Here is a 26,636-nt window from a genome sequence, read left to right as displayed (position 1 = left end):
GAATTCATGAATGGGTGAGTGAGAGCTGCCTCTGATTGGTGAGGGCTGTGACCAATCAGAGGCAGCTCATTCAGCAGGCGGGGATTTTAAATCCCTGCCTGCTGAATACTACTCACAGCAGTTCAGGAGAACTGCCGGCCGGCCGCTGCTGAACTCCGTCTGCCGGGACAAGGTGAGTATTTTTTTTTTTTTTTACTTTTTACACATTTTTGGATGATTTTCAGGGAAATTCATCCCCGATCGCCGGCAGCCCATTGCTTTCTATGAAGCCGGCTGTATTGCCGGCTCCATTGAATTCAATGGGCTGGACAGTTCTCCACTGCTCCGGCCCGTTCCAAAGGAAACGCAGCTAGGAGCAGATTTTTCGGGCGATTTTTCGGCCCCCGTCACGCGATTTGCGGATGCGGATACGTCATGCGATCCGCAAATCGCGGCAAAAAACGCCCATGTGACCGAGGCCATAAATAGGTAAAGTTAAAGAGGCACAACTCAATTATTCAGTGCTAAGTGCAAACGTATTGGCACCCCTGTGTAATGTACCTAATCTAAGTCTCTAACTTCTCTATGTCATACAAACATGAAATTTGGCACGAGCATTCTTCAGGTCCTAAATTGGAAAAGTAAAGGGGTCACAGCTTGAAAATTCAATGCTAATTGCAAAAGAGAGTGCACTCCCATGTAATGTAACTTCCCGGTGTTGTACAAGTGTGAAATTTGGCACAAGCATTCTTTAGGTCCTAAATAGGAAAAGTAAGGTCCTAAATAGATAAAGTAAAGGGGTCACAACTCGATTATTCAATGCCAAATGCAAAAGTAAGTGCACCCCTGTATGATTTAACTTTGCAGTGTCGTACAAGCGTGAAATTTGGCGCGGGCCTTCTTTAGGTCATAATAGTGGACACTGGGGGGGGGGACTGGCATATTCTGCAGAGGGACATCAGTACATGCAGACTGAGGAGAATCTAATGCTCCCTTTCTGTGTATACATACTTTATTCCTCTGTTCTTCTAAGGTAACCTTTACTTCATAAAATTTTCCATGTGCACAACACGTAAACACCTGTATCAAATTAATTGGGGCAAAGCCGGATATATCAGCTAGTCCTGTATATAGTGATATGGAGCATGATGGTATAAGCTGGTTATTTACTGTATATGACTGAATACTTTACACACAATTCAAAAATGCATCAGAAACCTGCATGCAGTTTTAAAAAGTCGAATGTATTGTTTAAATCCACATGCAGTTTCTAATAGTGTATGCAGTGTATTAAAGGCACATGTGGTTTTTGAATCCGATATGCAGTTTTTGGATGTGTTTTTTAACTGTGATTTGAAAATGCAACAAAAATTATGAATGCAGTCTAAGGGACTGCAAACTGATTTTCAAGTAGTCCAGGAAATGCGTCGTGTTTGGAAAGCCAATGCCAAGGGGCTAGATCATGTAGGTAAATTTGTTTTGCAGCTGCATGCATCACAATTTAGATCTGGGTACAGGTAGAGGTACAGGTGTGTGTAAGGCAGAGGGGGGTGGGGGAAGTTGGCTGGTGAGCTGAGCTCTTGCACCAGGGCCCCAGAGTCTTTAGCTTACGCCCCTGCTGTAATTAACTTACTTTGAGCACATCTTTCCTTCTTTGGACTAGTTCTAATATACTTTCTTCCTGTATAGATCGCTGTACTGTACAATAGTGTCAGACTACATTCTCATCCTGTACTCTGGTCTTATCTTCTGTACAGCTCATCCGAGATCCCTGAAGTCTCAGTGTCGTATTGCTATAAGAAGGCGGCTAAAACAAGTGGGGAAGCTTCGTCTCATCCATCAGCTAGAAATCCCTAATGAGCTGATGGAATACTTACAGCACCACAATGAGTTTGATGACATAAAGAAGCTGCCAAGATATTATGATCTACCTTGTATAGATACCAAGGTAAAGCATTAATTGTAGGCAATTTAGTCACTGGATATTCCTAGAGGTTCTCTCAGTTACCTCTGGATCGAGGGGGTTTTACCAGCAAATACATTTATGCCGTATGTTCAGGATTAGGCAGCCCTCTCCAGTTTTATCTCTGTCTGAATATGGAGGCCGTCTGACCCCGCAGAACGGGTTTCAGGGGGCTCTGTACTCTCATGAGGTGAAGCTCATAAAAGTGTGACTCTCACCTATCAGGCAAAATGAAAAAGCTAGAAATCCCTGATCAGCTGATGGAATACTTAGAGTACCACAATATGCCGTATAGCCCAGAGAAACTGGCACGACATTATGACCTATATCCTCCGGTAGTTATTAATGTGAAGCTTTTATTTTAGGCATGGTTAGTCACTGGATATTCCTAGAGGTTCTCTCAGTTACCACTGGATCAAGGGGGTTTTACCACTAAATACATTTATGCCGTATCTTCAGGATTAGGCAGTCCTCTCCAGTTCTATCCCTGCCTGAATATGGAGGCTCTCTGACCCCGCAGAACAGGTGTCAGGGGTCTCTGTACTCCCAGTAGGTGAGGGTCCCATAAGTGGAAATCCCACCTATCCGACGTTTATGGCACATCTTTGGTGTCTTTTGATACAGTTGTATAGTGTATGCTTTGATATATTCACTAATGAACCCTGCACATTTAATAACAGTAAGGCTAAATTCACACAGGCGTGTATTGGCTGTGTTTTCACAGCCTGGCTGATATATGTCACCCATCTGAGGCATTGGCTTCCATTGCCTCAGTTCAGATTGCCAATTTGCTGGTGCATAAAAACAGCCAACATAGCGCATAGTTCTGGACCTATCTTTCCTGGCGGGAATACACCGGTCCAATAGACTCCTGTGGGAGCCTATGGGAGCTGCCAGGAAAAAGGGAGGTGAGAGGGAGTTTAGCAGTGGCTCTGTTAAACTCCCTCCTTCTCTTTGCCCCTTGCCAGCTGTGGGCAAAGGGAGGGGTGGGACGGGGCAGGTGAGTAGTACCCTGCCCCCTCCCATTGCTGGCAGGTGGCAAGGGGCAGAGATGTTGCATCTCCCGCCCAGTCCCACCCCCACCATTGCTAGGAGTGAGTAAGGGGCGTAGAAAGGGAGGGAGTTTAGCAGAGCTAAACTCTCTCCCTCTGCCCGACAGAATTCCGGGTGCAGCGTATACATGTCACCCCTGCGCCGTGTGATATAACACACAAATCACAGCATCACCACGCAATTGATAGTGCACTTCTATATGAGTACTCGCCTTGCAAGCCCCAATCCGGACCCGGACACCAGGGATCCACTTATCCAAGGCAAAGTCATCCACAGGGAGAGGCAGCAAGTAAATGGGATCCTTCATCCACAAAGCACGAGAAAGTTGGGTTAAAATAACCTCCCCACTTTTATTAAATAAAAAACTGGCATCTTTTAACAGCGACGTTTCGGCCAAGGTCAGTATGTCAAGCTATTACACCAGGAGCTGAACATACATATATATATACTCAAAAATTAAAAACAACAGCACTCACCTGTGTCTATCCGGAGGTACCTTCAGCCATGCTTCCCGCCTGTAACATCAGCGTCCTACCCGATATACCGCGCATGTCCACAAAGCAAAATGCCCACACAGTAACTGTGGGCAAACCAAGCTGTACTGCGCATGCGCAGCTATCTCGTGGCCAATCAGAGAGAGGCACGGATCGGCGTCATCTTGCGCGTCATGGGTGTGCGTCCGGCATCATCATGCGTGCCAAAGACGTGTAACCCAGTCATATAGCGCGTCCAGATTCCGCCCTCAGCGTCTAGCGCTACCTAGCAACCAGAACGGGCTGCATATAATACTATGATGAGATATGGGCATACCTTATTATAGTGAAACCGCACAGAAAGCATTGCTGTGCATATATCCAGACCCACATTGCTGTGTATATTCGTCCCACAATGAATGGGCAACACAGCATAATAAAGTTTGTCCATAATCCATGGTGGAGATAGTGCCTGATAAAACCATTATTAACCGGATTGCATCACCAGTCCCACCCGAAACATAATAAAGGAGAACACCCCCAAAGAAAACAATAATCAAATATACCAAATCAAATAAACTTTATTTAAACCAAAAATAAATGTAAACACATAAAAAAAAAAACATGCAAAAAACGCAAAAAAACGAATAGTCTCCGGACCATGGCTAAGTGTACCTCCAAACGACACATGGAAAGAAACAAAAACACAATCAATGTAAAAATATATATAACAAGACATAAATCATGACAAGGAAATGGGAAAAGCAACAATAAACTGTATGTACTACCCGCAGAAAACCAATTATACAAAAGGCAGCGCATTATACTCTATATTGAGGCCATTGGGTTAAAGCGTATTTAACTCGAAAATCCACCTCAACTCCAGCCATCTAAGCCGTTCCTCTCTATCGCCACCCCTGTTGTTTCGTGGTAAATGGTCGATGATGCGATATCTCAACTGACTGATTGAATGGTTAGTGTCGCAGAAGTGTTTAGCTACAGGAGCATCCAATTTGCGTGTTCTAATCGTGCTCTTGTGTTTGCTGATTCTATCCTTAACGAATTAATGGTCTCACCAACATATAAATACCCACAGGGGAACGTAATTAGATACACGACAAATGATAAAAGACAGGTATAGTGATGTCTGATGTAATAACGTTTACCTGTATATGGATGTGCAAAAAAGGAGCCCTTCTGCAGGTTGTTGCAGCTTGCACATGAGAGGCACGGGAAATTACCAGCCTTACCCTCTATCTTGGCCTTACCGGAGGAGTTAATATTCGAATGAACCAATTTATCTCTAAAATTCAAACCCCTTCTATAGGCCATAAGGGGGGGGGGGGGGGAATCAAATTCTGCTACTCCAGGGTGACAACATTTCAGTAGTGGCCAGTGCTTCCGAACAATATGTGCAATTTTACCGCTGGCAGGACAATACGTACTCACAAATGGGAGCCTACATGCTTGATCAGTATTGGTACTCCTCTCGAACAGAGAGGCACGATCTTTCTGTTTTGCTTTGACACTCAAATCTGTGACCAGATCCTCTGGATAGCCTCTAGCTCTAAACTTACAACACATTTGTGTTAAACGCTCATCCAGGTACCTGTCATCCACAATACGACGAATCCTCAGGACTTGACTCCAGGGGAGTGATCTGAGCATTCCTGAGGGATGAAAACTGTCAAATCGTTACAACGTATTGCGATCCGTAGACTTGATAAAAAGATCAGTGCAGAGTTCCTCCCCTTGTTTTAGAACTAGCACATCCAAAAATTGAAGTTGGTGAATAGAGGACGTAAGGGTAAATTTCAACAATGGGTGAATACCATTCAAGTCAACCTGAAAGGTTTTTAGCTCACGCTCTGTGCCCGTCCAAATAAAGAAAATGTCGTCTATATACCTCCACCAGACCTAGACAAAGGTCCAGGCCGGGGAGGTATAAATAGACGACTTTTCCACATCCGCCATATACAAGTTCGCATATGTGGGGGCCACATGGGACCCCATGGCGGTACCCCTCTTTTGACGATAATATTTGTTATCAAAGATGAAATAGTTTTTTGATAAAACATCATCCAACAGCGTTATAATGAAGTTAATACAATCAGTGGGCATATCAGAGCTCAATAGCTTCTTCATGACCGCCTCTAAACCAAGTTGTTGCTCAATGTTTGTGTAAAGAGACACCACGTTGAAGGACCCAAGAATGGAGGATGGGGCCACCTTCAACTTCTTAATCTTCATCAGAAAATCAGAGGTGTCTCTTAAATAAGATCTCGAATTAACCACAAAATCCCTAAGGACAACATCCAAGAAACGTGAGGGGTTACTAAATAGTGACCCCCTTCCCGAAACTATTGGTCGTCCAGGAGGATCGACCAAGCTCTTATGGACCTTAGGAAGAGAATAAAGGACCGGAGTGATTGTAAACCTAATCGACAAAAAATCATACCGTCCCTTATCAATGGTATCATTCAGTTGAGCATCATCAAGGAGGAGCAACAGATCCCTACGATACGTATCTGTTGGATCCCGTGGAAGTAACTCATATGTATCTGAATCCGAGAGCTGTCTCTCCAGCTCAGCCACATATTTGATCGTATCCTGCACAACCACCGCTCCCCCTTTATCCGCCGGTCTTACAGTTATAGAGGTGTCGGTACTGAGCAACTTCAATGTCTTACGCTCCTGTTTACTCAGATTGTATCTCTGAACTCTGTATCTCTCAGAATTTCTTAGCCTCTCAATATCTTGTCATATCATGTTTTCAAAAACATCAATCGAGTGATCAACCACTGGAGGGACAAACGTGCTCTTGTTGCGCAGTCCAACTCCCCTCGAGGTAAAACCCTCACGGGGCTTGGACTGCGCAACCTGACCACCTGTGGGGGAACTATCAGAAAAATAGGCCTTAAGACGAACATTGCGAAATACATTTCTACAGTCCAAATCAACACGAAAACCAATCCATGGAGGGAACCAAACAGTACGAGAGTCCCTTAGACAGTACCTCAATCTCGTGTGTCAATAACTCCTTGGAGGAGATATTAATTACTGATAAGTCATCCTCCCTCTCCCTCGGGACACTGATCTTCCTTTCTTCTTGCTCCGGTTATGCCTGAGGCCTCCCCGCCTCCTCTGGTATCTTTGGGTAGTGACTAGGGATGAGCGAGCATACTCAGAAAAGCACTACTCGCTCGAGTAATGTGCTTTATCCGAGTATCGCAGTGCTCGTCCCTGAAGATTCGGGTGCCGCTGCGGCTGACAGGTGAGTCGCAGCGGGGAGCAGGGGAGAGCGGGCGGGAGAGAGGGAGAGAAAGATCTTCCCTCCGTTCCTCCCCGCTCTCCCCTGCAGCTCCCCACTCCGTGCCGGCACCCGAATCTTCAGGGACGAGCACTGCGATACTCGGATAAAGCACATTACTCGAGCAATTAGTGCTTTTCCGAGTATGCTCGCTCATCCCTAGTAGTGACACAATCCTCCCTGTCACTGGAGGACAAAAGCCTAAAAAAGAGGAGTTATTACGACGTACATCAGAGGCCAATGAGGCACCTGAATCATCTGCTGAATCAGATGTAGCCGATGTCCATGTATTTCTGCCTCTGTACGTTTCCCGTCTCCTTCTGCACCGTCTGAACAGATGCATAAACGGGAGATGCACCTATTACTCGGTCACGGCTACCTCTCGTTCACGTGATTTTCGGCCGCGCTCTGTGGCACAGCCAGCCAAAAATCATCGCACCTGTGTGAATGAAGCCTAAGGCATACAATGTTACGGCTGTATAGTTCTATACATTTGCCATTGATTCCCATTGAAAAAAACATAGAACACATTTTTTTTCGTATACTCTTATACTCCATAGCATAGATTTTAAATACAGTTTAGAGAAAGCGACACCGAAGAATACCAGCCAAATGTACACTAAGGCCTCCTTCCCACGAGCGTGACGGGCTCCGCCGCGTAATATTACGCTGTGAAGCCCGTCACGGCGCCCCCCAGAGCCCCTATACTTACCTGCGGGAGATAGCGTGAAATCGCTTCCCCGCCCACCGCCGCCGCGTCACCGCGCGTCACCGCCCACCGCCGCGCGTCACCAGCCGTGTCACGTGCACGGCCGGCCGTGTCACGTGACGCGGCCGGACCGCGTCATTTGGCGTCATATGACGCTCGGCGGTGGGCGGGAAAGCGTTTTTTCACGCTATCTCCCGCTGGTTACAGCGGGAGATAGCGTGAATGGACGGCTTCCATTGACTGCAATGGAAGCCGTCAGTGCGTACAGCCCGTCCTCACCCGCAGAAAATAGAGCATGCTGCGGGTGAGGACGGGAGAAATCGCGGTGCGTAATTCCGCGGTGGAATTACGCATCGTGAGCATTGTGCTATTAGGTTCAATAGAACCTAATAGCTGCGGGCAACGCAGCGGATTTTCGCCGCGAATTACGCGGCGGAAATCCGTTCGTGGGAAGGAGGCCTAAAAGTCACTCTTATGACATGTGTTTGGCTATGGATAGCTACTAGGTATGTTAGATATTTATACCAGAATGTCTGCATGCATGATGCAAACATGGTGTAAATCTAGTCTGAGATACAATAAGAGATTATCATTAACATAAGATGTCATGTTTCTTCTCACTTCACATCTTTGTCTGTCAATATATCTAGTAGTACTACTCCATTTCCCCCAAAATAAGACAGGATCTTATATTAATTTTTGCTCCAAAATATTTCTTTTTTACATGTATAGCTACCTGGACACTATTTAAAAATTATGCTAGGGTTTTCTTTTTTGGGGCAGGCCTTATTTTCAGGGAAACGGGGTAGTTGTACCATTTCCCTCTTACGGGTCAATGCAGAGGGCCGGATTGGATCCCGCTGCGAGAATTCTCGCAGAGAGATGCTCCCTGTGCCCCTGCACTTGTTAGCCGCCGACCGGGGTGGGCTTTCCAGAATACAGCGAAGTCCTGAACAAAAGACGCGACTCAAAACCAATCCGTAGCAATGAGATTTTACTTAATTTGGCAGAACCCTTAACCAACCCGAACTCCCCCAGAAAGTTACATACACTCAGCGGGGAAGCTGAGACTCTTGTGCCATGCAGCGCTGTGCTCTATAATGTGCGCCTTCAATATCCTCCAAGCTTTTGCCTAGCCGCAGGCCGTCTCTAACCAGCCGCTATTACCTTCTATCACCCTGGAAGTAGGAACAATCAGTGAGGATGCTAGGGAAGCACCGGCGGCACAGCACAAGAGCTTACAATCTTATCAACACACCCGTATTCTCCCCTTACACAACACCACTCAACAGATATAACAATATATATAGCTCACAAGTCAAGGCAAAGTACAGTTGTGTAACGTGTGACTTGTAGATATCCTTAGACAGCTCTACGAGTATAGAGTTCTCTGTGTGTTAGGACTATGTCGGACAGCTCAGTCCCCAGCAGTGCGGCCGGCGGCCATCAGTATGCCTAACTAACTAACTAACTGCCGGCCTTGTTATTAGTCTCAGTCAGATTGGCGGTGCGTGCACGGTTACACCAGAGGCCTTAGTTCTCTGGCTGACCCGGGTCTGGTGGGTACCTTTAGACTTTGTCCGGAACGCAGGAATAGGATTTCATCCAAGAACCATATGAACTCACTGACGCCGCTACTTCTGAGCCCGGTCTGTAATGACCATCTTCTCCGTTAAGATGGTAGTCTGACAAACTCTGGAACAGTCTCTAATGCAGCTCCCCTCACGGTAGGTCCGGTCCTCGTTGGGGTCCTTTTCCCGGTCGATCGCAGTGTCTCTCTCGCTAGCTGCAGTCCTCACCAGCTCATCTCAGCTCGCTCGCACGCACCTAACCGCTTTTCTCTCCTACTCTCTATCGTCATGATGCACTTCTTTTTTCTCTGTCTCAGTCCAGAGCACAGTGACCTCTTGTGGTCAAAAACAAAATGACAGTTACAACAGAAACCAGGACATTTACAGCAGGAGGACTGTTTCACCATCTTACATGCCACCCCACTAGATGTTGCCGTCCCCGGCAACCTCCCCCACTCAAACTCATCCTGCGCGTAGCGCTGTGGGGGTACACCAGCGGTGGACCTGGCCGTCCTGCGCAGAGTCATAGGACCAGGGACAGTTGGCACACTCGGTGGATGTGGTTCTGCTGGCTGGGCATCTCTCTCCCTGGGTGGCGAGCTTGTCACGACCGGGGACTCCGACATGGCCGGGACAGGAACTACCCACCATTCATTATCTACCAGGGGTTCCCCAATACTAGGGGTAGGGATAAGCATCTCCTTATCAGCCGCAGGTTGCTGAAAGTGACAGTGTCTCAACATGTTACGGTGGAGGTTCCTTGAGGGTCCCCCAGTCCCCTCGGGCTCAACCTCATACACGGGGATATCAGGATCTACCTTCTGCTTCACTATGTATGGAACCGCCTCCCACCGCCCATCCAATTTTCCGGTTGGCCTCTTGGCTCTGACCATCACACGATCACCTGGAGCATACTCGTCCATCTGCACTGGCCCCGGGTTGGGGTGCACCACTTGTCTCAGGCGCTCACCCACAACCTTATGTATTGCTCTCAGTCGGCGGCGATGGTCTTGCACCCAGGCGGTGGTGCTCCTCGGCGGAGGCTGCCTCGGATCCGGCATGTGAAGATCCTCGATCTCCTGGCCTGCTCTCCCAAACATAAGCATGTGTGGAGAGTAACCAGTGGTATTGTGAACCCTATTGTTGTAGGCCCACATCAGCTCAGGTAAGTACTCTGGCCACTGGGCTTTTTGACTTTCCTCTAGAGTCCGCAGCATCTGTATCAAGGTGCGGTTGAACCGCTCACACGCCCCATTCCCTTGTGGATGGTACGGAGTCGTGCGGGAACGTTCGATACCATAGAGCAGATACAGCTCCCTCATCAAAGCACCCTGGAAACATGCCCCCTGATCTGAATGAATTCTCCGCGGACACCCAAACACTTGTATAAAGTGTTTACAGACTGCCTCAGCAGCCGATTCAGCCGTCTGATCTCTGGTGGGCACGGCCACTGCATATTTTGTGAAGTGGTCCGTCATGACCAAACAGTAGGGGTGTCCTGAGGTAGAGTACCCGATCTGTACATAATCAATCAATAAGATTTCCAGGGGGGCGGAAGTGCGGATAGTTTGCACAGGGGCCCGTTGCTCGGGGCTTTTACTCAGCCCGCAGGACCGACATTTCAGACATGCCTCGGTCACCATTTCTCCCAAATCCGGGCAATATACAAAGCGCTGGAGCCATTGGTACGTCTTCGCGCTCCCGAAATGAGCCCCCCTCTCATGGGCTTCTTGAGCGGCAGCTGGTCCCAGTGACATAGGGATGACAACCTGTTGCCGGTGCTGCAGCTCTGACTGTACGTATATGGTCCGGCACAGGAGCCCCTGGTTAATACTCAGCTTATCCCATTGTCTCAGCAACTTCTGACCTTCCTGCGTCAGACTGGCCCGCTCGTCCGGGCGAGGCCAAACCTTAGTTCGGACCCACTCTCTCACTTTCCATAGGTCCGAGCAGCTACTTTGGACTCTTTCCCAATCTCCCAACGTCTTCCCCAACACCATCGGCATCCCTGAAGCCACCCCACTTGAATGTGTCAGATTCTGGAATGGTGGTACTCTGCCGAGGTGTGGAATTTCAGTGTCTTCTAAATCCTCTTCTCCCCTCTTGGTCGGCGACCCCACTGGAACTCGGGAGAGGGCATCGGCGTTGCCGTTCTCCCTCCCTGACCGGAACTGGATGCGGTATCGATACTTGGAAAGGCGGGCCATCCATCGCTGCTCAAGGGCGCCTAGCTTAGCGTTCTCCAAGTGCGCTAGCGGGTTATTGTCCGTCATCACAGTCACTTCTGCACCCGTCAGATACTCTGCAAACTTCTCAGTCATGGCCCAGACCAGCGCCAAAAGCTCCAACCTAAAGGAGCTATAGTTGTCAGGGTTGCGCTCCGACTCCCTTAACGACCTACTGCCATAGGCAATGACCCTCTCACGCCCGTCTTGAACTTGAGATAACACAGCTCCAAGACCATGTAAACTTCCATCCGTGTACAGCAAGAACGGGCTATCAAACTGTGCATAGGCCAGGATTGGGGCGCTGGTCAGAGTTCTTTTCAATGCCTCGAAGGCTTCTTGCTGTCGTGGCCCCCACTCAATGGGGCGATTCCTGGGCCCTCCAGTTGTGCCTCTCAGCAGCTCGTTTAGTGGACCGGCCAGATGAGAGAACTTGGGTATAAATCTCCTGTAATAACCGGCCAGGCCTAGGAACGCTTGTACTTCCCGTAGGGTTCTTGGCTGGGGCCACTTTTGCACGGCCTCCACCTTGCTAGGGGCCGGTTGTACCCCTTCTGGAGTGACCACATGTCCCAGGAACTCTATGCGCTGTTGAAGCAGTTGACACTTTTTGGGCTTGATTTTCAGACCATGATCTTGTAGTCGTCCCAGGACCTGCCGCAGTTTTTTAAGATGATCTTCGAATGAAGTCCCAAACACCACAATGTCATCCAGATATATCAATACTGATTCAAAGTTTAGGTCACCCAGACAGTGCTCCATCAACCGCTGAAACGTCCCTGGAGCGTTGGTCAGTCCGAACGGCATCCTATTGAACTCATATAGTCCCATGGGCAAGATAAAGGCTGTCTTTGCCTTGTCTTTTTCAGCTACTGGCACTTGCCAATATCCACTAGCCAGGTCGAGCGTGGAAAAGTACTTGGCTCGACCCAAGGAGGATAGTGACTCTTCGATCCGTGGAAGAGGATAAGCATCCCGGATGGTTTGGGCATTCAATTTCCGATAATCTACACAGAACCGAAGACTTCCGTCTTTCTTTCGCACCAGGACCACAGGAGCAGCCCACGGGCTTTTACTTTCCTGTATCACCTGGTTTTCCAGCATGCAGGCCACCATATTTTTCACCTCTTGATACATCTTGGGTGGGATTTGCCTGTACCGTTCTCGAACTGGCGCAGCGTCGCGGGTAGGGATTTCATGCTCGATAGCGGTGGCACACCCGAAGTCTTCATCATGCCTTGAGAACGCTTCCTGGTATTCCCATAGCGTGTCTTCCAGAAGCTTTTGTTGCCCCGGGGTCAGAGAGCGGGGGTCCACTCCCATCAGAGACATGATCACTCGACCGTTCCACTCAGCTGTTGGGGCCTGTTCTTGCTGGACCTTCACAGCAAAGGTCCAAGCTGACCTCCCATCTGGCTGTAGCGTGAAGCTCCTCCGGTGAATGACACCGCCCTCGGGCACATGAACTTCAGCCAGCAGGGTATTCCCAGGAACGATCGACTCACTGTCCCAGACATTGAGGCAGCGTATAGGCACGCACCCATCTTTCACGGTGACGAGTGCTCGGGCTACCAGCGGGCGGTTCTGCAGTTCTCCCCGTGGAGCAGGTTCGATCAGGACCTCCAGTCCATTCAGTGGCCGCCCAGCTCCCACTGGAAGCATCAAAATTTTCTCCTGGCGTGGTGGAATCTTCACTGGAGCTCTCAGCGGTACTCTCACATGCCCAATAGGACACCCTGACATGAGGCTCTTCTGTAAACTGCAGCTCCTCACCATCTGCTGTAGGACCTTTTGAGTTGGCCGGTGCGTGGTGGTCCGCTGCCAGTATTTAGGCCCTTCCTTGGCATAGAGGTGATGATCGAGGTCTCTCAGCACGTTCATGCCCAGCGTTACATCGAGTCCCTTTCGGGACGGATGATCTACCAGCACGATCCCCTTTTTGCCAATGTCCTGCCCAAACAGCCGGACTCGCATCCAGACGATCCCTTGTACATCCATTGCACCATTATTGGCAGCTGTCAACCGGATAACACTTCCATCTTCCGGTTCCATCATATGCCCGAAGTGTCTCTCGAAAAACTCCAACGGCATCAGGGTGCATTCCGATCCGGTATCCACTAGGCAGTGTACCTTTTGGCCCTCCAGCTCAGCTTCCATAATGGGACTGCTAGCATAGAGATCGCGTTCATTGCGTAGTGGGCTTAGCTCTGAGGGAACTGCCGCAGGATGCCCTGTTACTGCGGCAGTCGGAAGTTTAAAGCCAGCTCAGGTTCCGTCTGTTGGTGGCACTCTCGAGCGATATGGCCATACCGTCGGCAGTTCCAGCAAAGAGGTCCCCTTGATCCCCGCACCCCGGATGGGTCTGGATTAATGGATCCTCGCCCCCGGAACACTCTCTGTGGAGGTGGGCAGGACGATGGGGTCAATCCCGGGGCCCTGGATGAGTCCGCCTTCATCTGGGACACTTCCAGGCGGAGTTCTCTCATTTCTGCTCGTAGGGCCTGGACCACATCCTTCAAGGACTCGGAGTCTTCAAGACCTCCCCGGGCCCCTGTCACTTGGGTGCTACTCACTGCCTTCACACTCACAGCCATGGGCTCTTCTTCTCTCTCTACAGCAGCCCGGTAAACATTATAAAATGTCAGGTCAGCATCTGCCCGGGTCATCTCTTGCAGTTTATCCTGTAAAAATCTATTGGATAGTCCTAGAATAAATTGGTCTCGTAGTAGCCGATCCACTTCCTTGAAAGCTCCCATGGCCCTTGAATCCCGTCGTTGCACTTCATTCAACACTTCCTGTAGGGCGTTAGAGTATTGTATTAACGTTTCACCCTCTCGCTGGGACCGGTTGAAGAAGCTGCTGCGCAACTGCGCTACCCTGGTTCGCCCTCCCTGTGCCCCCTCCAGCAGGGAGAATATTTTCTCCAAAGTGTCTCTTTCTGACTCGGGTCGTACCATCACGGTCCGTCTAGCGTCGCCTTCCAGGGCCCCCAATGCTATCTCTGCACGCAGCGCAGGTATCAAATTACTCAATTTAACTATACTTTGTACCCTTTCGGTCCAGTCCTGCAGCCCCATATTTTTACCGTTAAACTTTGGCAAGTGCTGCATTAGTGCTCCAGCCGATAAGTACCCTACTTGGGCTGGCGTGACAGGTACTGGGGCTAGGAATTCTTGTTGCGCAGGGGCACCCTGGGCCGCTGGCGCTAGGGGAATGTTTCCCGCCACGTCTCCGTCCATGACGATCGCTGTATCCTGCCGAACTACGCCAAGTGTTAGCCGCCGACCGGGGTGGGCTTTCCAGAATACAGCGAAGTCCTGAACAAAAGACGCGACTCAAAACCAATCCGTAGCAATGAGATTTTACTTAATTTGGCAGAACCCTTAACCAACCCGAACTCCCCCAGAAAGTTACATACACTCAGCGGGGAAGCTGAGACTCTTGTGCCATGCAGCGCTGTGCTCTATAATGTGCGCCTTCAATATCCTCCAAGCTTTTGCCTAGCCGCAGGCCGTCTCTAACCAGCCGCTATTACCTTCTATCACCCTGGAAGTAGGAACAATCAGTGAGGATGCTAGGGAAGCACTGGCGGCACAGCACAAGAGCTTACAATCTTATCAACACACCCGTATTCTCCCCTTACACAACACCACTCAACAGATATAACAATATATATAGCTCACAAGTCAAGGCAAAGTACAGTTGTGTAACGTGTGACTTGTAGATATCCTTAGACAGCTCTACGAGTATAGAGTTCTCTGTGTGTTAGGACTATGTCGGACAGCTCAGTCCCCAGCAGTGCGGCCGGCGGCCATCAGTATGCCTAACTAACTAACTAACTGCCGGCCTTGTTATTAGTCTCAGTCAGATTGGCGGTGCGTGCACGGTTACACCAGAGGCCTTAGTTCTCTGGCTGACCCGGGTCTGGTGGGTACCTTTAGACTTTGTCCGGAACGCAGGAATAGGATTTCATCCAAGAACCATATGAACTCACTGACGCCGCTACTTCTGAGCCCGGTCTGTAATGACCATCTTCTCCGTTAAGATGGTAGTCTGACAAACTCTGGAACAGTCTCTAATGCAGCTCCCCTCACGGTAGGTCCGGTCCTCGTTGGGGTCCTTTTCCCGGTCGATCGCAGTGTCTCTCTCGCTAGCTGCAGTCCTCACCAGCTCATCTCAGCTCGCTCGCACGCACCTAACCGCTTTTCTCTCCTACTCTCTATCGTCATGATGCACTTCTTTTTTCTCTGTCTCAGTCCAGAGCACAGTGACCTCTTGTGGTCAAAAACAAAATGACAGTTACAACAGAAACCAGGACATTTACAGCAGGAGGACTGTTTCACCATCTTACACACTGACGGGCAGCTCACCTCCTCCTGGCATCTTGTCTCTGCTCTTCTATGTGCCGGAGCATCACCAGTGACATTTCTGTGCGGGCCTCCGCGATTTGTTTACCGTACGAGTTATTACGCGGTCAAACAGCGGCTGCCTGCATAGGATTGCGTGCACACATGCAATTCTATGGAAGCGTGCATGGGAATAAATTCCGCCCATCCGCATTCACCCTACCAGCTGGTATCAACTTAATAAATGTCTGCTTTGTTCCTTAGATTTGTTTACTAGGAGAACGTTGGAGAACCCTACTACAAAGAGCAGCTGAGTGGACCTAGAGTGACTGCTCATGGTAAGAGGAAGATGATGATGATGACAAGCCAAAGAATCCCTAACTTACTGTGCACATCCTATAATACTGCCTTTACCTTCTTATCTAATCCTGCATTTATTGTGGACTGATGACAATAAGATCACACAAAGCTACAATGCTTGTCAGCAATCACCACCTAAATAAAGGGGCGCACCAAGACTCCTAGCTAGGGAACATGAACAAGTGTATTATTTAGAGTCGTTGACAGCCTAGACATGTTGCAAGGTTTGTTAATAGAGATGAGCGAGCACCAAAATGCTCGGGTGCTCGTTACTCGGGACGAAATTATCGCGATGCTCGAGGGTTCGTTTCGAGTAATGAATCCCATTGAAGTCAATGGGCGACCAGAGCATTTTTGTATATCGCCGATGCTCGCTAAGGTTTCCATTTGTGAAAATCTGGGCAATTCAAGAAAGTGATGGGAACGACACAGCAACGGATAGGGCAGGCGAGGGGCTACATGTTGGGCTGCATCTCAAGTTCCCAGGTCCCACTATTAAGCCACAATAGCGGCAAGAGTGCCCCCCCCCTCCCAACAACTTTTACTTCTGAAAAGCCCTCATTAGCAAGGCATACCTTAGCTAAGCACCACACTACCTCCAACAAAGCACAATCACTGCCTGCATGACACTCCACTGCCACTTCTCCTGGGTTACATGCTGCCCAACTAACCCCCCCCCCCCGCACGACCCAGTGTCCACAGCGCACACCAAATTGTCCCTGCGCAGCCTTCAGCTGCCCTCATGCCACGCCACACTCATGTCTATTTATAAGTGCGTCTGCCATGAGGAGGAACTGCAGGCACACACTGCAGAGGGTTGGCACGGCTAGGCAACGACCCTCTTTAAAAGGGGCGGGGTGATAGCCCACAATGCTGTACAGAAGCCATGAGAAATATAATCCTGTGCCACCGCCATCAGGAGCTGCACACGTGGGCATAGCAATGGGGAAGCTATGTGCCACACACTATTCATTCTGTCAAGGTGTCTGCATGCCCTAGTCAGACCGCAGTTTTTTATAAATAGTCACAGGCAGGTACAACTCCGCAATGGGAATTCCGTGTGCACCCACAGCATGGGTGGCTCCCTGGAACCCACCGGCTGTACATAAATGTATCCCATTGCAGTGCCCTGGACAGCAGAGCTAACGTCAGATTAAATGCAGGTGGGCTTCGGCCCACACTGCATGCCCCAACCTGACCGGGCTTTTTAATTCATAGACACAGGCAGGTACAACTCCCTATTGTGAAGTCCCTGTGGACCGACAGCATGGGTGGGTGCCAGGAAGCCACCGGCGGCACATAAATATATCCTATAGCATTGCCCATCACAGCTAAGGTAATGTCATGTTTAATGCAGGTGGGCTTCGGCCCACACTGCATGCCCCAGTCAAACTGGGATTCTTTAGAAGTGGACACATGTAGTTACAACTCCGTGTGGACCGACAGCATGGGTGGCTCCCTGGAACCCACCGGCGGTACATAAATATATCCCATTGCAGTGTCCAGCACAGCTGAAGAAACGTCAGCTGTAATGCAGGTGGGCAAAAAATTAATTGGATTACACTGTAGGCGAGGGCCCAAAAAAATTGGTGTACCAACAGTACTAATGTACCTCAGAAAAATTGCCCATGCCCAACCAAGAGGGCAGGTGAAACCCATTAATCGCTTTGGTTAATGTGGCTTAAGTGGTAACTAGGCCTGGAGGCAGCCCAGTTAAAATAAAAATTGGTTCAGGTGCAAGTTTCAACGCTTTAATGAGCATTGAAACGTATAAAAATTGTTTAGAAAAATTATATGACTGAGCCTTGTGGGCCTAAGAAGAATTGCCCGTTCGGCGTGATTACGTGAGGTTTCAGGAGGAGGAGCAGGAGGAGGAGGAATATTATACACAGATTGATAAAGCAAAAATGTCCCCGTTTTTGATGGTGATAGAGAACGATGCTTCCATCCGCGGGTGCAGCCTACGTATTGCTTACGTATCGCTGCTGTCCACTGGTGAAGAAGAGAAGTCTGGGGAAATCCAGGCTTTGTTCATCTTGATGAGTGTAAGCCTGTCGGCACTGTCGGTTGACAGGCGGGTACGCTTATCCGTGATGATTCCCCCAGCCGCACTAAACACCCTCTCTGACAAGACGCTAGCCGCAGGACAAGCAAGCACCTCCAGGGCATACATCGCGAGTTCAGGCCACGTGTCCAGCTTCGACAACCAGTAGTTATAGGGGGCAGAGGTGTCACCGAGGACGGTCGTGCGATCGGCTACGTACTCCCTCACCATCCTTTTACAGTGCTCCCGCCAACTCAGCCTTGACTGGGGAGCGGTGACACAGTCTTGACTGGGGAGCCATAAAGCTGGCAAAGGCCTTGGAGAATGTTCCCCTGCCTGCGCTGTACATGCTGCCTGATCTCTGTGCCTCCCCTGCTACCTGGCCCTCGGAACTGCGCCTTCTGCCACTAGCGCTGTCGAATGGGAATTTTACCATCAGTTTGTCCGCCAGGGTCCTGTGGTATAGCATCACTCTCGAACCCCTTTCCTCTTCGGGTATGAGAGTGGAAAGGTTCTCCTTATACCGTGGGTCGAGCAGTGTGTACACCCAGTAATCTGTAGTGGCCAGAATGCGTGTAAGGCGAGGGTCACGAGAAAGGCATCCTAACATGAAGTCAGCCATGTGTGCCAGGGTACCTGTACGCAACACATGGCTGTCCTCACTAGGAAGATCACTTTCAGGATTCTCCTCCTCCTCCTCCGGCCATACACGCTGAAAGGAAGACAGGCAAGCAGCATGGGTACCCTCAGCAGTGGGCCAAGCTGTCTCTTCCCCCTCCTCCTCATGCTCCTCCCCCTCCTCAACGCGCTGAGATATAGACATGAGGGTGCTCTGACTATCCAGCGACATACTGTCTTCCCCCGCCTCAGTTTCCGAGTGCAAAGCGTCTGCCTTTATGCTTTGCAGGGAACTTCTCAAGAGGCATAGCAGAGGAATGGTGACGCTAATGATTGCAGCATCCCCGCTCACCATCTGGGTAGACTCCTCAAAGTTTCCAAGGAGCTGGCAGATGGCTGCCAACCAGGCCCACTCTTCTGTAAAGAATTGAGGAGGCTGACTCCCACTACGCCGCCCATGTTGGAGTTGGTATTCCACTATAGCTCTACGCTGCTCATAGAGTCTGGCCAACATGTGGAGCGTAGAGTTCCACCGTGTGGGCATGTCGCACAGCAGTCAGTGCACTGGCAGATTAAACCGATGTTGCAGGGTCTGCAGGGTGGCAGCGTCCGTCTTGGAGTTGCAGAAATGTGCGCTGACCCGGCGCACCTTTCCGAGCAGGTCTGACAAGTGTGGGTAGCTTTTCAGAAACCGCTGAACCACCAAATTAAAGACATGGGCCAGGCATGGCACGTGCGTGAGGCTGCCGAGCTGCAGAGCCGCCACCAGGTTACGGCCGTTGTCACACACGACCATGCCCGATTGGAGGCTCAGCGGCGCCAGCCTGCGGTCGGTCTGCTCTGTCAGACCCTGCAGCAGTTCGTGGGCCGTGTGCCTCTTCTCTCCTAAGCTGAGTAGTTTCAGCACGGCCTGCTGACGCTTGCCCACTGCTGTGCTGCCACGCCGCGCGACAGCGACTGCTGGCGACGTGCTGCTGCTGCTGACACATCTTGATTGCGAGACAGAGGTTGCGTTGGAGGAGGAGGAGGGTGGTTTAGTGGAGGAAGCATACACCGCCGCAGATACCAGCACCAAGCTGGGGCCCGCAATTCTGGGGGTGGGTAGGACGTGAGTGGTCCCAGGCTCTGACTCGGTCCCAGCCTCCACTAAATTCACCCAATGTGCCGTCAGGGAGATATAGTGGCCCTGCCTGCCTGTGCTTGTCCACGTGTCCGTTGTTAAGTGGACCTTGGCAGTAACCGCGTTGGTGAGGGCGCGTACAATGTTGCGGGAGACGTGGTCATGCAGGGCTGGGACGGCACATCGGGAAAAGTAGTGGCGACTGGGAACCGAGTAGCGCGGGGCCGCCGCCGCCATCATGCTTTTGAAAGCCTCCGTTTCCACAAGCCTATACGGCAGCATCTCCAGACTGATCAATTTGGCAATGTGCACGTTTAACGCTTGAGCGTGCGGGTGCGTGGCGTCATACTTGCGCTTGCACTCAAACAGTGGCGCTAGCGACGTCTGGACGCTGCGCTGAGAGACATTGCTGGATGGGGCCGAGGACAGCGGAGGTGAGGGTGTGGGTGCAGGCCAGGAGACGGTAGTGTCTGTGTCCTCAGAGGGGGGTTGGATCTCAGTGGCAGGTTGGGGCACAGGGGGAGAGGCAGTGGTGCAAACCGGAGGCGGTGAATGGCCTTCGTCCCACCTTGTGGGGTGCTTGGCCACAAAGAGATTATTTTTATTGCCCCAATATATATAAAATGAAAAATGAAACAGCTTTGCAAAATGTATCACAAATTTCCTATTGTCTAACTTGAACAGCTCCAGTGCAGAACGGTGTGTCTCCATGGTAACAGACAACAAACCCTTTATTGTCTTATTCTGCCATCATACTCTCAGCAATTCGACCCTCTACATCCTTCTAACTGAATAAATGTATGACTAGCCTAAAGTTGGGAACAGATGGAAGGGAGTCTGAGTGCAGGAGGACTGGAGAACATACATCCTGGAAATATATACAATAAAGGAATTGGTTCCACCACATCAATAACCTCACAACAGGAATAATGGGGTTTTTCAATGATATTCACTGCTGTACATATATACACACGCAGAATATGTTACTCTCTCAATAAAGGTTGGAATCACTGGAAATTTCTGGTGTGTTGGTCGCTCTCTTGTGTGCAGTCATTCTTCTATCTAAAGCATTATTTTTTGCATGTTTAGAAATTAAATTAGGACATCTAAGGGTGCATTTACATGGGACAATCTGCTGGGCAACAGATACCTCACAGTTCATCTTCGTGAGAATTGTTTCTGATGTCGTATCTGCATCACGATACGGGAAAAAATTGCGGCAGTTCCTATCTTTGGGCATTCCCACGGAATGCCTTGCCCATTGTTTTCAATAGGTCTAGTAAAAACATTGCACAGTGTTGGAATCACTGGAAATTTCTGGTGTGTTGGTCGCTCTCTTGTGTGCAGTCATTCTTCTATCTAAAGCATTATTTTTTGCACGCTTAGAAATAAGATTAGGACGTCTTAAGGCTCAGTCACACGGGCGTTTTAACATGCCAGACCCCAGTAACATTTCTGTAGCAAAAGCATAGGTGGACCCCAGTAACATTTCTATAGCAAAAGTATAGCCAGAGGCCAGTAACATTTCTGTAGCAAGAGTAAGGCGGACCCCAGTAACATTTCTATAGCAAGAGTATAGGCGGACCCCAGTAACATTTCTGTAGCAAGAGTATAGGTAGACCCCGGTAACATTTCTGTAGCAAAAGTATAGGTAGACCCCGGTAACATTTCTGTAGCAAAAGTATGGGCGAACACCTCAAACCATTCAGTAGAAACTGCACAGGCTGAAGCCAGAAACACTTCTGTAGCAAGAGTATAGGTGGACCCCAGTAACATTTCTGTAGCAAGAGTATAGGTAGACCCCGGTAACATTTCTGTAGCAAAAGTATGGGCGGACCCCGTAACATTTCTATACCAAGAGTATAGGGAGACCCCGATAACATTTCTGTAGCAAAATTACCGGCGAACCCGTCAAACCATTCAGTATAAACTGCATAGACGAACCTCAGTAACATTGCTGTAGCAAAAGCATAGGCAGACCCCAGTAACATTTCTGTAGCAAGAGTATAGGTGGACCCCTGTAACATTTCTGTAGCAAAAGTATACACGAACCCCACAAACCATTCAGTAGAAACTGCATAGGCGGACCTCAGTAACATTTCTATAGCAAATGTATAGGCGGACCACAGTAACATTTCTATAGCAAATGTATAGGGAGACCCCAGTACCATTTCTCTTGCAAGAATATAGGCGGACCCCAGTAACATTTCTGTAGCAAAAGTTTAGCCAGACCCCTGTAACATTTCTGTAGAAAGAGTAAGGCGGACCCCAGTAGCATTTCTATAGCAAGAGTATAGGCAGACACCAGTAACATTTCTGTAGCAAAAGTATAGGAGAACCCCTCAAACTATTCAGTAAAAAATGCATAGACGGACCTCAGTAACATTTCTATAGCAAGAGCATAAGCGGACCCCAGTAACATTTCTGTAGCAAGAGTATAGGTGGACCCCAGTAACATTTCTATAGCAAAAGTTAAGGCAAACCCCTGTAACATTCCTGTAGCAGGAGTATAGGTGGACCCCAGTAACCTTTCTATAGGAAGAGTAAAGGCGGACCCCAGTGACATTTCTGTAGCAAAAGTATATGCAGACCCGAGCAACATTTCTGTAGCAAAGTGATAGGCTGACCCCAGTAACATTTCTTTAGCAGCAGTACAGGCGGACCCCAGTAAGATTTCTGTAGCAAAAATATAGGGAGACCCCTGTAACATTTCTGTAGCAAAAGTATAGGCAGACCCCTGTAACATTTTTGCAGGAAGAGTATAGGCGGACCCCAGTAACATTTCTATAGCAAGACTATAGGCGGACCCCAGTACCATTTCTGTAGCAAAAGTATAGGCAGATCCCTGTAATATTTCGGTAGCAAGAGTATAGGCGGAACCCCAGTAACATTTCTGTAGTAAAAGTATAGGCGAACCTCTCAAACCATTTAGTAGAAATGGCATAGGCGGACCTCAGTAACATTTCTGTAGCAAGTGTATAGGTGGACCCCAGTAACATTTCTGTAGCAATAGTATAGGCGGACCCCAGTAACATTTCTATAGCAAGAGTATAGCCGGACCCCACTAACATTTCTGTAGCAAGTGTATAGGCGAACCCCTGTAACATTTCCATAGCAACAGTATAGCCGGACCCCAGTAACATTTCTGTAGCAAATGTATAGGGAGACCCGAGTAACAGTTCTGTAGCCAGAATATAGGCGGACCCCAGTAACATTTCTGTAGCAAAAGTTTTCCAGACCCCTGTAACATTTCTGTAGCAAGAGTAAGGCGGACCCCAGTAACATTTCTATAGCAAGAGTGTAGGCGGACCCCAGTAACATTTCTGTGCCAAGAGTATCGGCGGACCCCAGTGACAATCTGTAGCAAAAGTATAGGGAGACCCCACTAATATTTCTGTAGCAAGAGTATAGGCGAACCCCTCAAACCATTCAGTAAAAACTGCATAGGCGGACCTCAGTAACATGTCAGTAGCAAAAGTATAGGTGGACCCCACTAACATTTCTGTAGAAAAAGTATAGGCGGACCCCAGTAACATTTATATAGCAAGAGTATAAGCGGACCCCAGTAACATTTCCGTAGCAAGAGTATCGGCGGACCCCAGTGACATTCTCTAGCAAAAGTATAGGGAGACCCCAGTAACATTTCTGTAGCAAGAGTATAGGCGAACCCCTCAAACCATTCAGTAGAAACTGCATAGGCAGACATCAGTAACATTTCTGTAGCAAGTGTATAGGTGGACCCCAGTAACATTTCTGTAGCAATAGTATAGGCGGACCCCAGTAACATTTCTATAGCAAGAGTATAGCTGGACCCCAGTAACATTTCTGTAGCAAATGTATAGGGAGACCCCAGTAACATTTCTGTAGCCAGAATATAGGCGGACCCCAGTAACATTTCTGTAGCAAAAGTTTAGCCAGACCCCTGTAACATTTCTGTAGCAAGAGTAAGGTGGACCCCAGTAACATTTCTATAGCAAGAGTATAGGCGGACCCCAGTAACATTTCTGTACCAAGAGTATCGGCGGACCCCAGTGACAATCTGTAGCAAAAGTATAGGGAGACCCCACTAACATTTCTGTACCAAGAATATAGGCGAACCCCTCAAACCATTCAGTAGAAACTGCATAGGCGGACATCAGTAACATTTCTGTAGCAAAAATATAGGCGGACCCCAGTAACATTTCTATAGCAAGAGTATAGGCGGAACCCAGTAACATTTTTGTAGAAAAAAAAATAAAAATAGGCGAACCCCTATAACATTTCCTTAGCAACAGTATAGGCGGAGCCCAGTAACATTTTTATAGCAAATGTATAGGGAGACCCCAGTAACAGTTCTGTAGCAAGAATATAGGCGGACCCCAGTAACATTTCTGTAGCAAAAGTTTAGCCAGACCCCTGTAACATTTCTGTAACAAGAGTAAGGCGGACCCCAGTAACATTTCTATAGCAAGAGTATAGGCAGACCCCAGTAACATATCTATAGCAAGAGTATAGGCAGACCCCAGTAACATTTCTGTAGCAAGAGTAAGGCGGACCCCAGTAACATTTCTATAGCAAGAGTATAGGCAGACCCCAGTAACATTTCTATAGCAAGAGTATAGGCATACCCCTGTAACATTTCTGTAGAAAAAACAATAAAGGCGAACCCCTGTAACATTTCTGTAGCAAGAGTATAGGGAGACCCCGGTAACATTTCTGTAGCAAACGTATAGGCGGACCTCAGTAACATTTCTGTAGCAAGAATATAGGTGGACCCCAGTAACATTTCTGTAGCAAAACTATAGGCGGACCCCAGTAACATTTCTATAGCAAATGTGTAGGGAGATCCCAGTACCATTTGTGTAGCAAGAATATAGGCGGACCCCAGTAACATTTCTGTAGAAAGAGTAAAGCGGACCCCAGTAGCATTTCTATAGCAAGAGTATAGGCACACACCAGTAACATTTCTGTAGCAAAAGTTTACTAGCACCCCTCAAACCATTCAGTAGAAACTGCATAGGCGGACCTCAGTAACATTTCTATAGCAAGAGCATAAGCGGACCCCAGTAACATTTCTATAGCAAGAGCATAAGCGGACCCCAGTAACATTTCTGTAGCAAGAGTATAGGTGGACCCCAGTAACATTTCTGTAGCAGGAGTATAGGTGGACCCCAGTAACCTTTCTATAGGAAGAGTATAGGCGGACCCCAGTAAGATTTCTGTAGCGAAAGTATAGGGAGACCCCTGTAACATTTCTGTAGCAAAAGTATATGCAGACCCGAGCAACATTTCTGTAGCAAAGTGATAGGCAGGCCCCAGTAACATTTCTTTAGCAAGAGTACAGGCGGACCCCAGTAAGATTTCTGTAGCAAAAGTATAGGGAGACCCCTGTAACATTTCTGTAGCAAAAGTATAGGCAGACCCCTGTAACATTTTTGCAGGAAGAGTATAGGCGGACCCCAGTAACATTTCTGTAGCAAAAGTATAGGCGAACCCCTCAAACCATTCAGTAGAAACTGCATAGGTGGACCCCAGAAACATTTCTGCAGCAAAAGTATAGGCGGACCCCAGTAACATTTCTTTTTTTTTTTTTTTCTTTTAAATCAAGTTTTATTTGGATTTTCATTATATTTTTCAAACATACATTGCAAAAAGGCAAGGCAATAACTGCTTATTTCTCATTACTTAAACAAAATATATGCAAACACTGTATTAGCGAAGAGAGGGAGAAAAAGATATGAGCTGAGAATATAAGATTAACTTCGCCTAAAAAAAAGGTAAAGAGACAAACTGAACTTAACTGCAAGGTTGCAGTATTCTTAAAGTAAGGAATAGGTAGGATGATTGGGGGGTGGGGGGGGACATTGGAATGAGACGGGATAAAAGACAAGACAAGGTGGGGGGGAAGGATGGGATATGTGGGTAGCGGTGTGATCTACCACTTTTCCTGTGGTTGCTCTTCTCCTCTCTGTCTAGGTCTTGTAGCTCCGACAGCCTCGTATACTCCACCCCCGACAGATGCGCCTCTCGATTAAGGGGAGACAGGTCAGGTTTCCACGATCCACCGCCCTGCACGGATGGGTCTTAATGTCCCCTCCTTGCCTCCCTCCACGGGTACCATGTGAGAATGAAGTCCTTATGTGTGCCTTTTGCCCAGCTTGTTAGCTCTTCAAGATTACATATCAAGTCCATCTTTTCTCTCCATTGCGTAACAGAGGGTGGTTTTTGTTGTAGCCAGTTTAAGGAGATCAGGGCCTTAGCTGCATCTATCGCAAAGGCTATCAATTTGTTTCTGCATGGGTGAAAATTTGTGGAAGGTTTCCAGAGGAAGATCATTTCTGGTGTAATTACCAGGTTGGGGGAAAGGACTCTCAAGTCTCCCTCCACCTCCCTCCAGAAGTGAGAAATTAGTCCGCATTCCCACCAGATGTGCAGGTAGGAGCCCACTGCCGCGTCACACCTCCAGCATCTGTCGTGGGCAGACAGTTTGTATGCTTTCAGCCATTGGGGGGTTTTGTACCACCTAACCAGCAGTTTAAAGTGGCTTTCTTGCATCAGGACACACATGGACATGCCGTAAGCCAGTTTTAGTATTAGTTTAGAATCCTCTGGAGATAGAGTTATTTTTAGTTCTTTTTCCCATGATAACAGGAAGGCTGGTTTTGCGTATAACGGTGGTGCTATGAAATTTCTCCTAGTATAGGAGATTTTCCTAGTGTTGGCTCTATCTTTCTCTAAAGCAGTTTCGAAGCTTGTCCTTGGTCTGGTGGAGCTATATTTAGTTAGGAATTTCCCAATTACTTCTCTCATGTGTGCCAACTGCAGGAATGAGGGGTTACTATTAGGGGCCAATGTTTTGATAATATCCTCGGGTGTCCTGTGCGCC

The 26,636-nt window shown here is 48.6% G+C and overlaps 1 protein-coding gene and 1 long non-coding RNA gene across 2 annotated transcripts in view; both read left to right on the top strand.

The window, feature by feature from the left end:
• Positions 1–26,636, top strand: part of LOC136580809 (ankyrin repeat and SOCS box protein 12-like) — a 157,926-nt gene that overhangs the window by 66,359 nt on the left and 64,931 nt on the right. The window lies entirely within an intron of this gene.
• Positions 1,796–20,788, top strand: LOC136580802 (uncharacterized). Its single transcript, XR_010787010.1, has 3 exons — positions 1,796–1,927; positions 15,894–15,967; positions 20,456–20,788. It is a non-coding gene; the product is annotated as an uncharacterized lncRNA (long non-coding RNA).

Source organism: Eleutherodactylus coqui, chromosome 10 (genome assembly GCF_035609145.1).
Source record: "Eleutherodactylus coqui strain aEleCoq1 chromosome 10, aEleCoq1.hap1, whole genome shotgun sequence".
Lineage (NCBI taxonomy): Eukaryota > Metazoa > Chordata > Amphibia > Anura > Eleutherodactylidae > Eleutherodactylus > Eleutherodactylus coqui.
The sequence above is the reverse complement of the archived record's forward strand: the minus strand, read 5'-3'. Positions and strand labels throughout refer to the sequence as shown.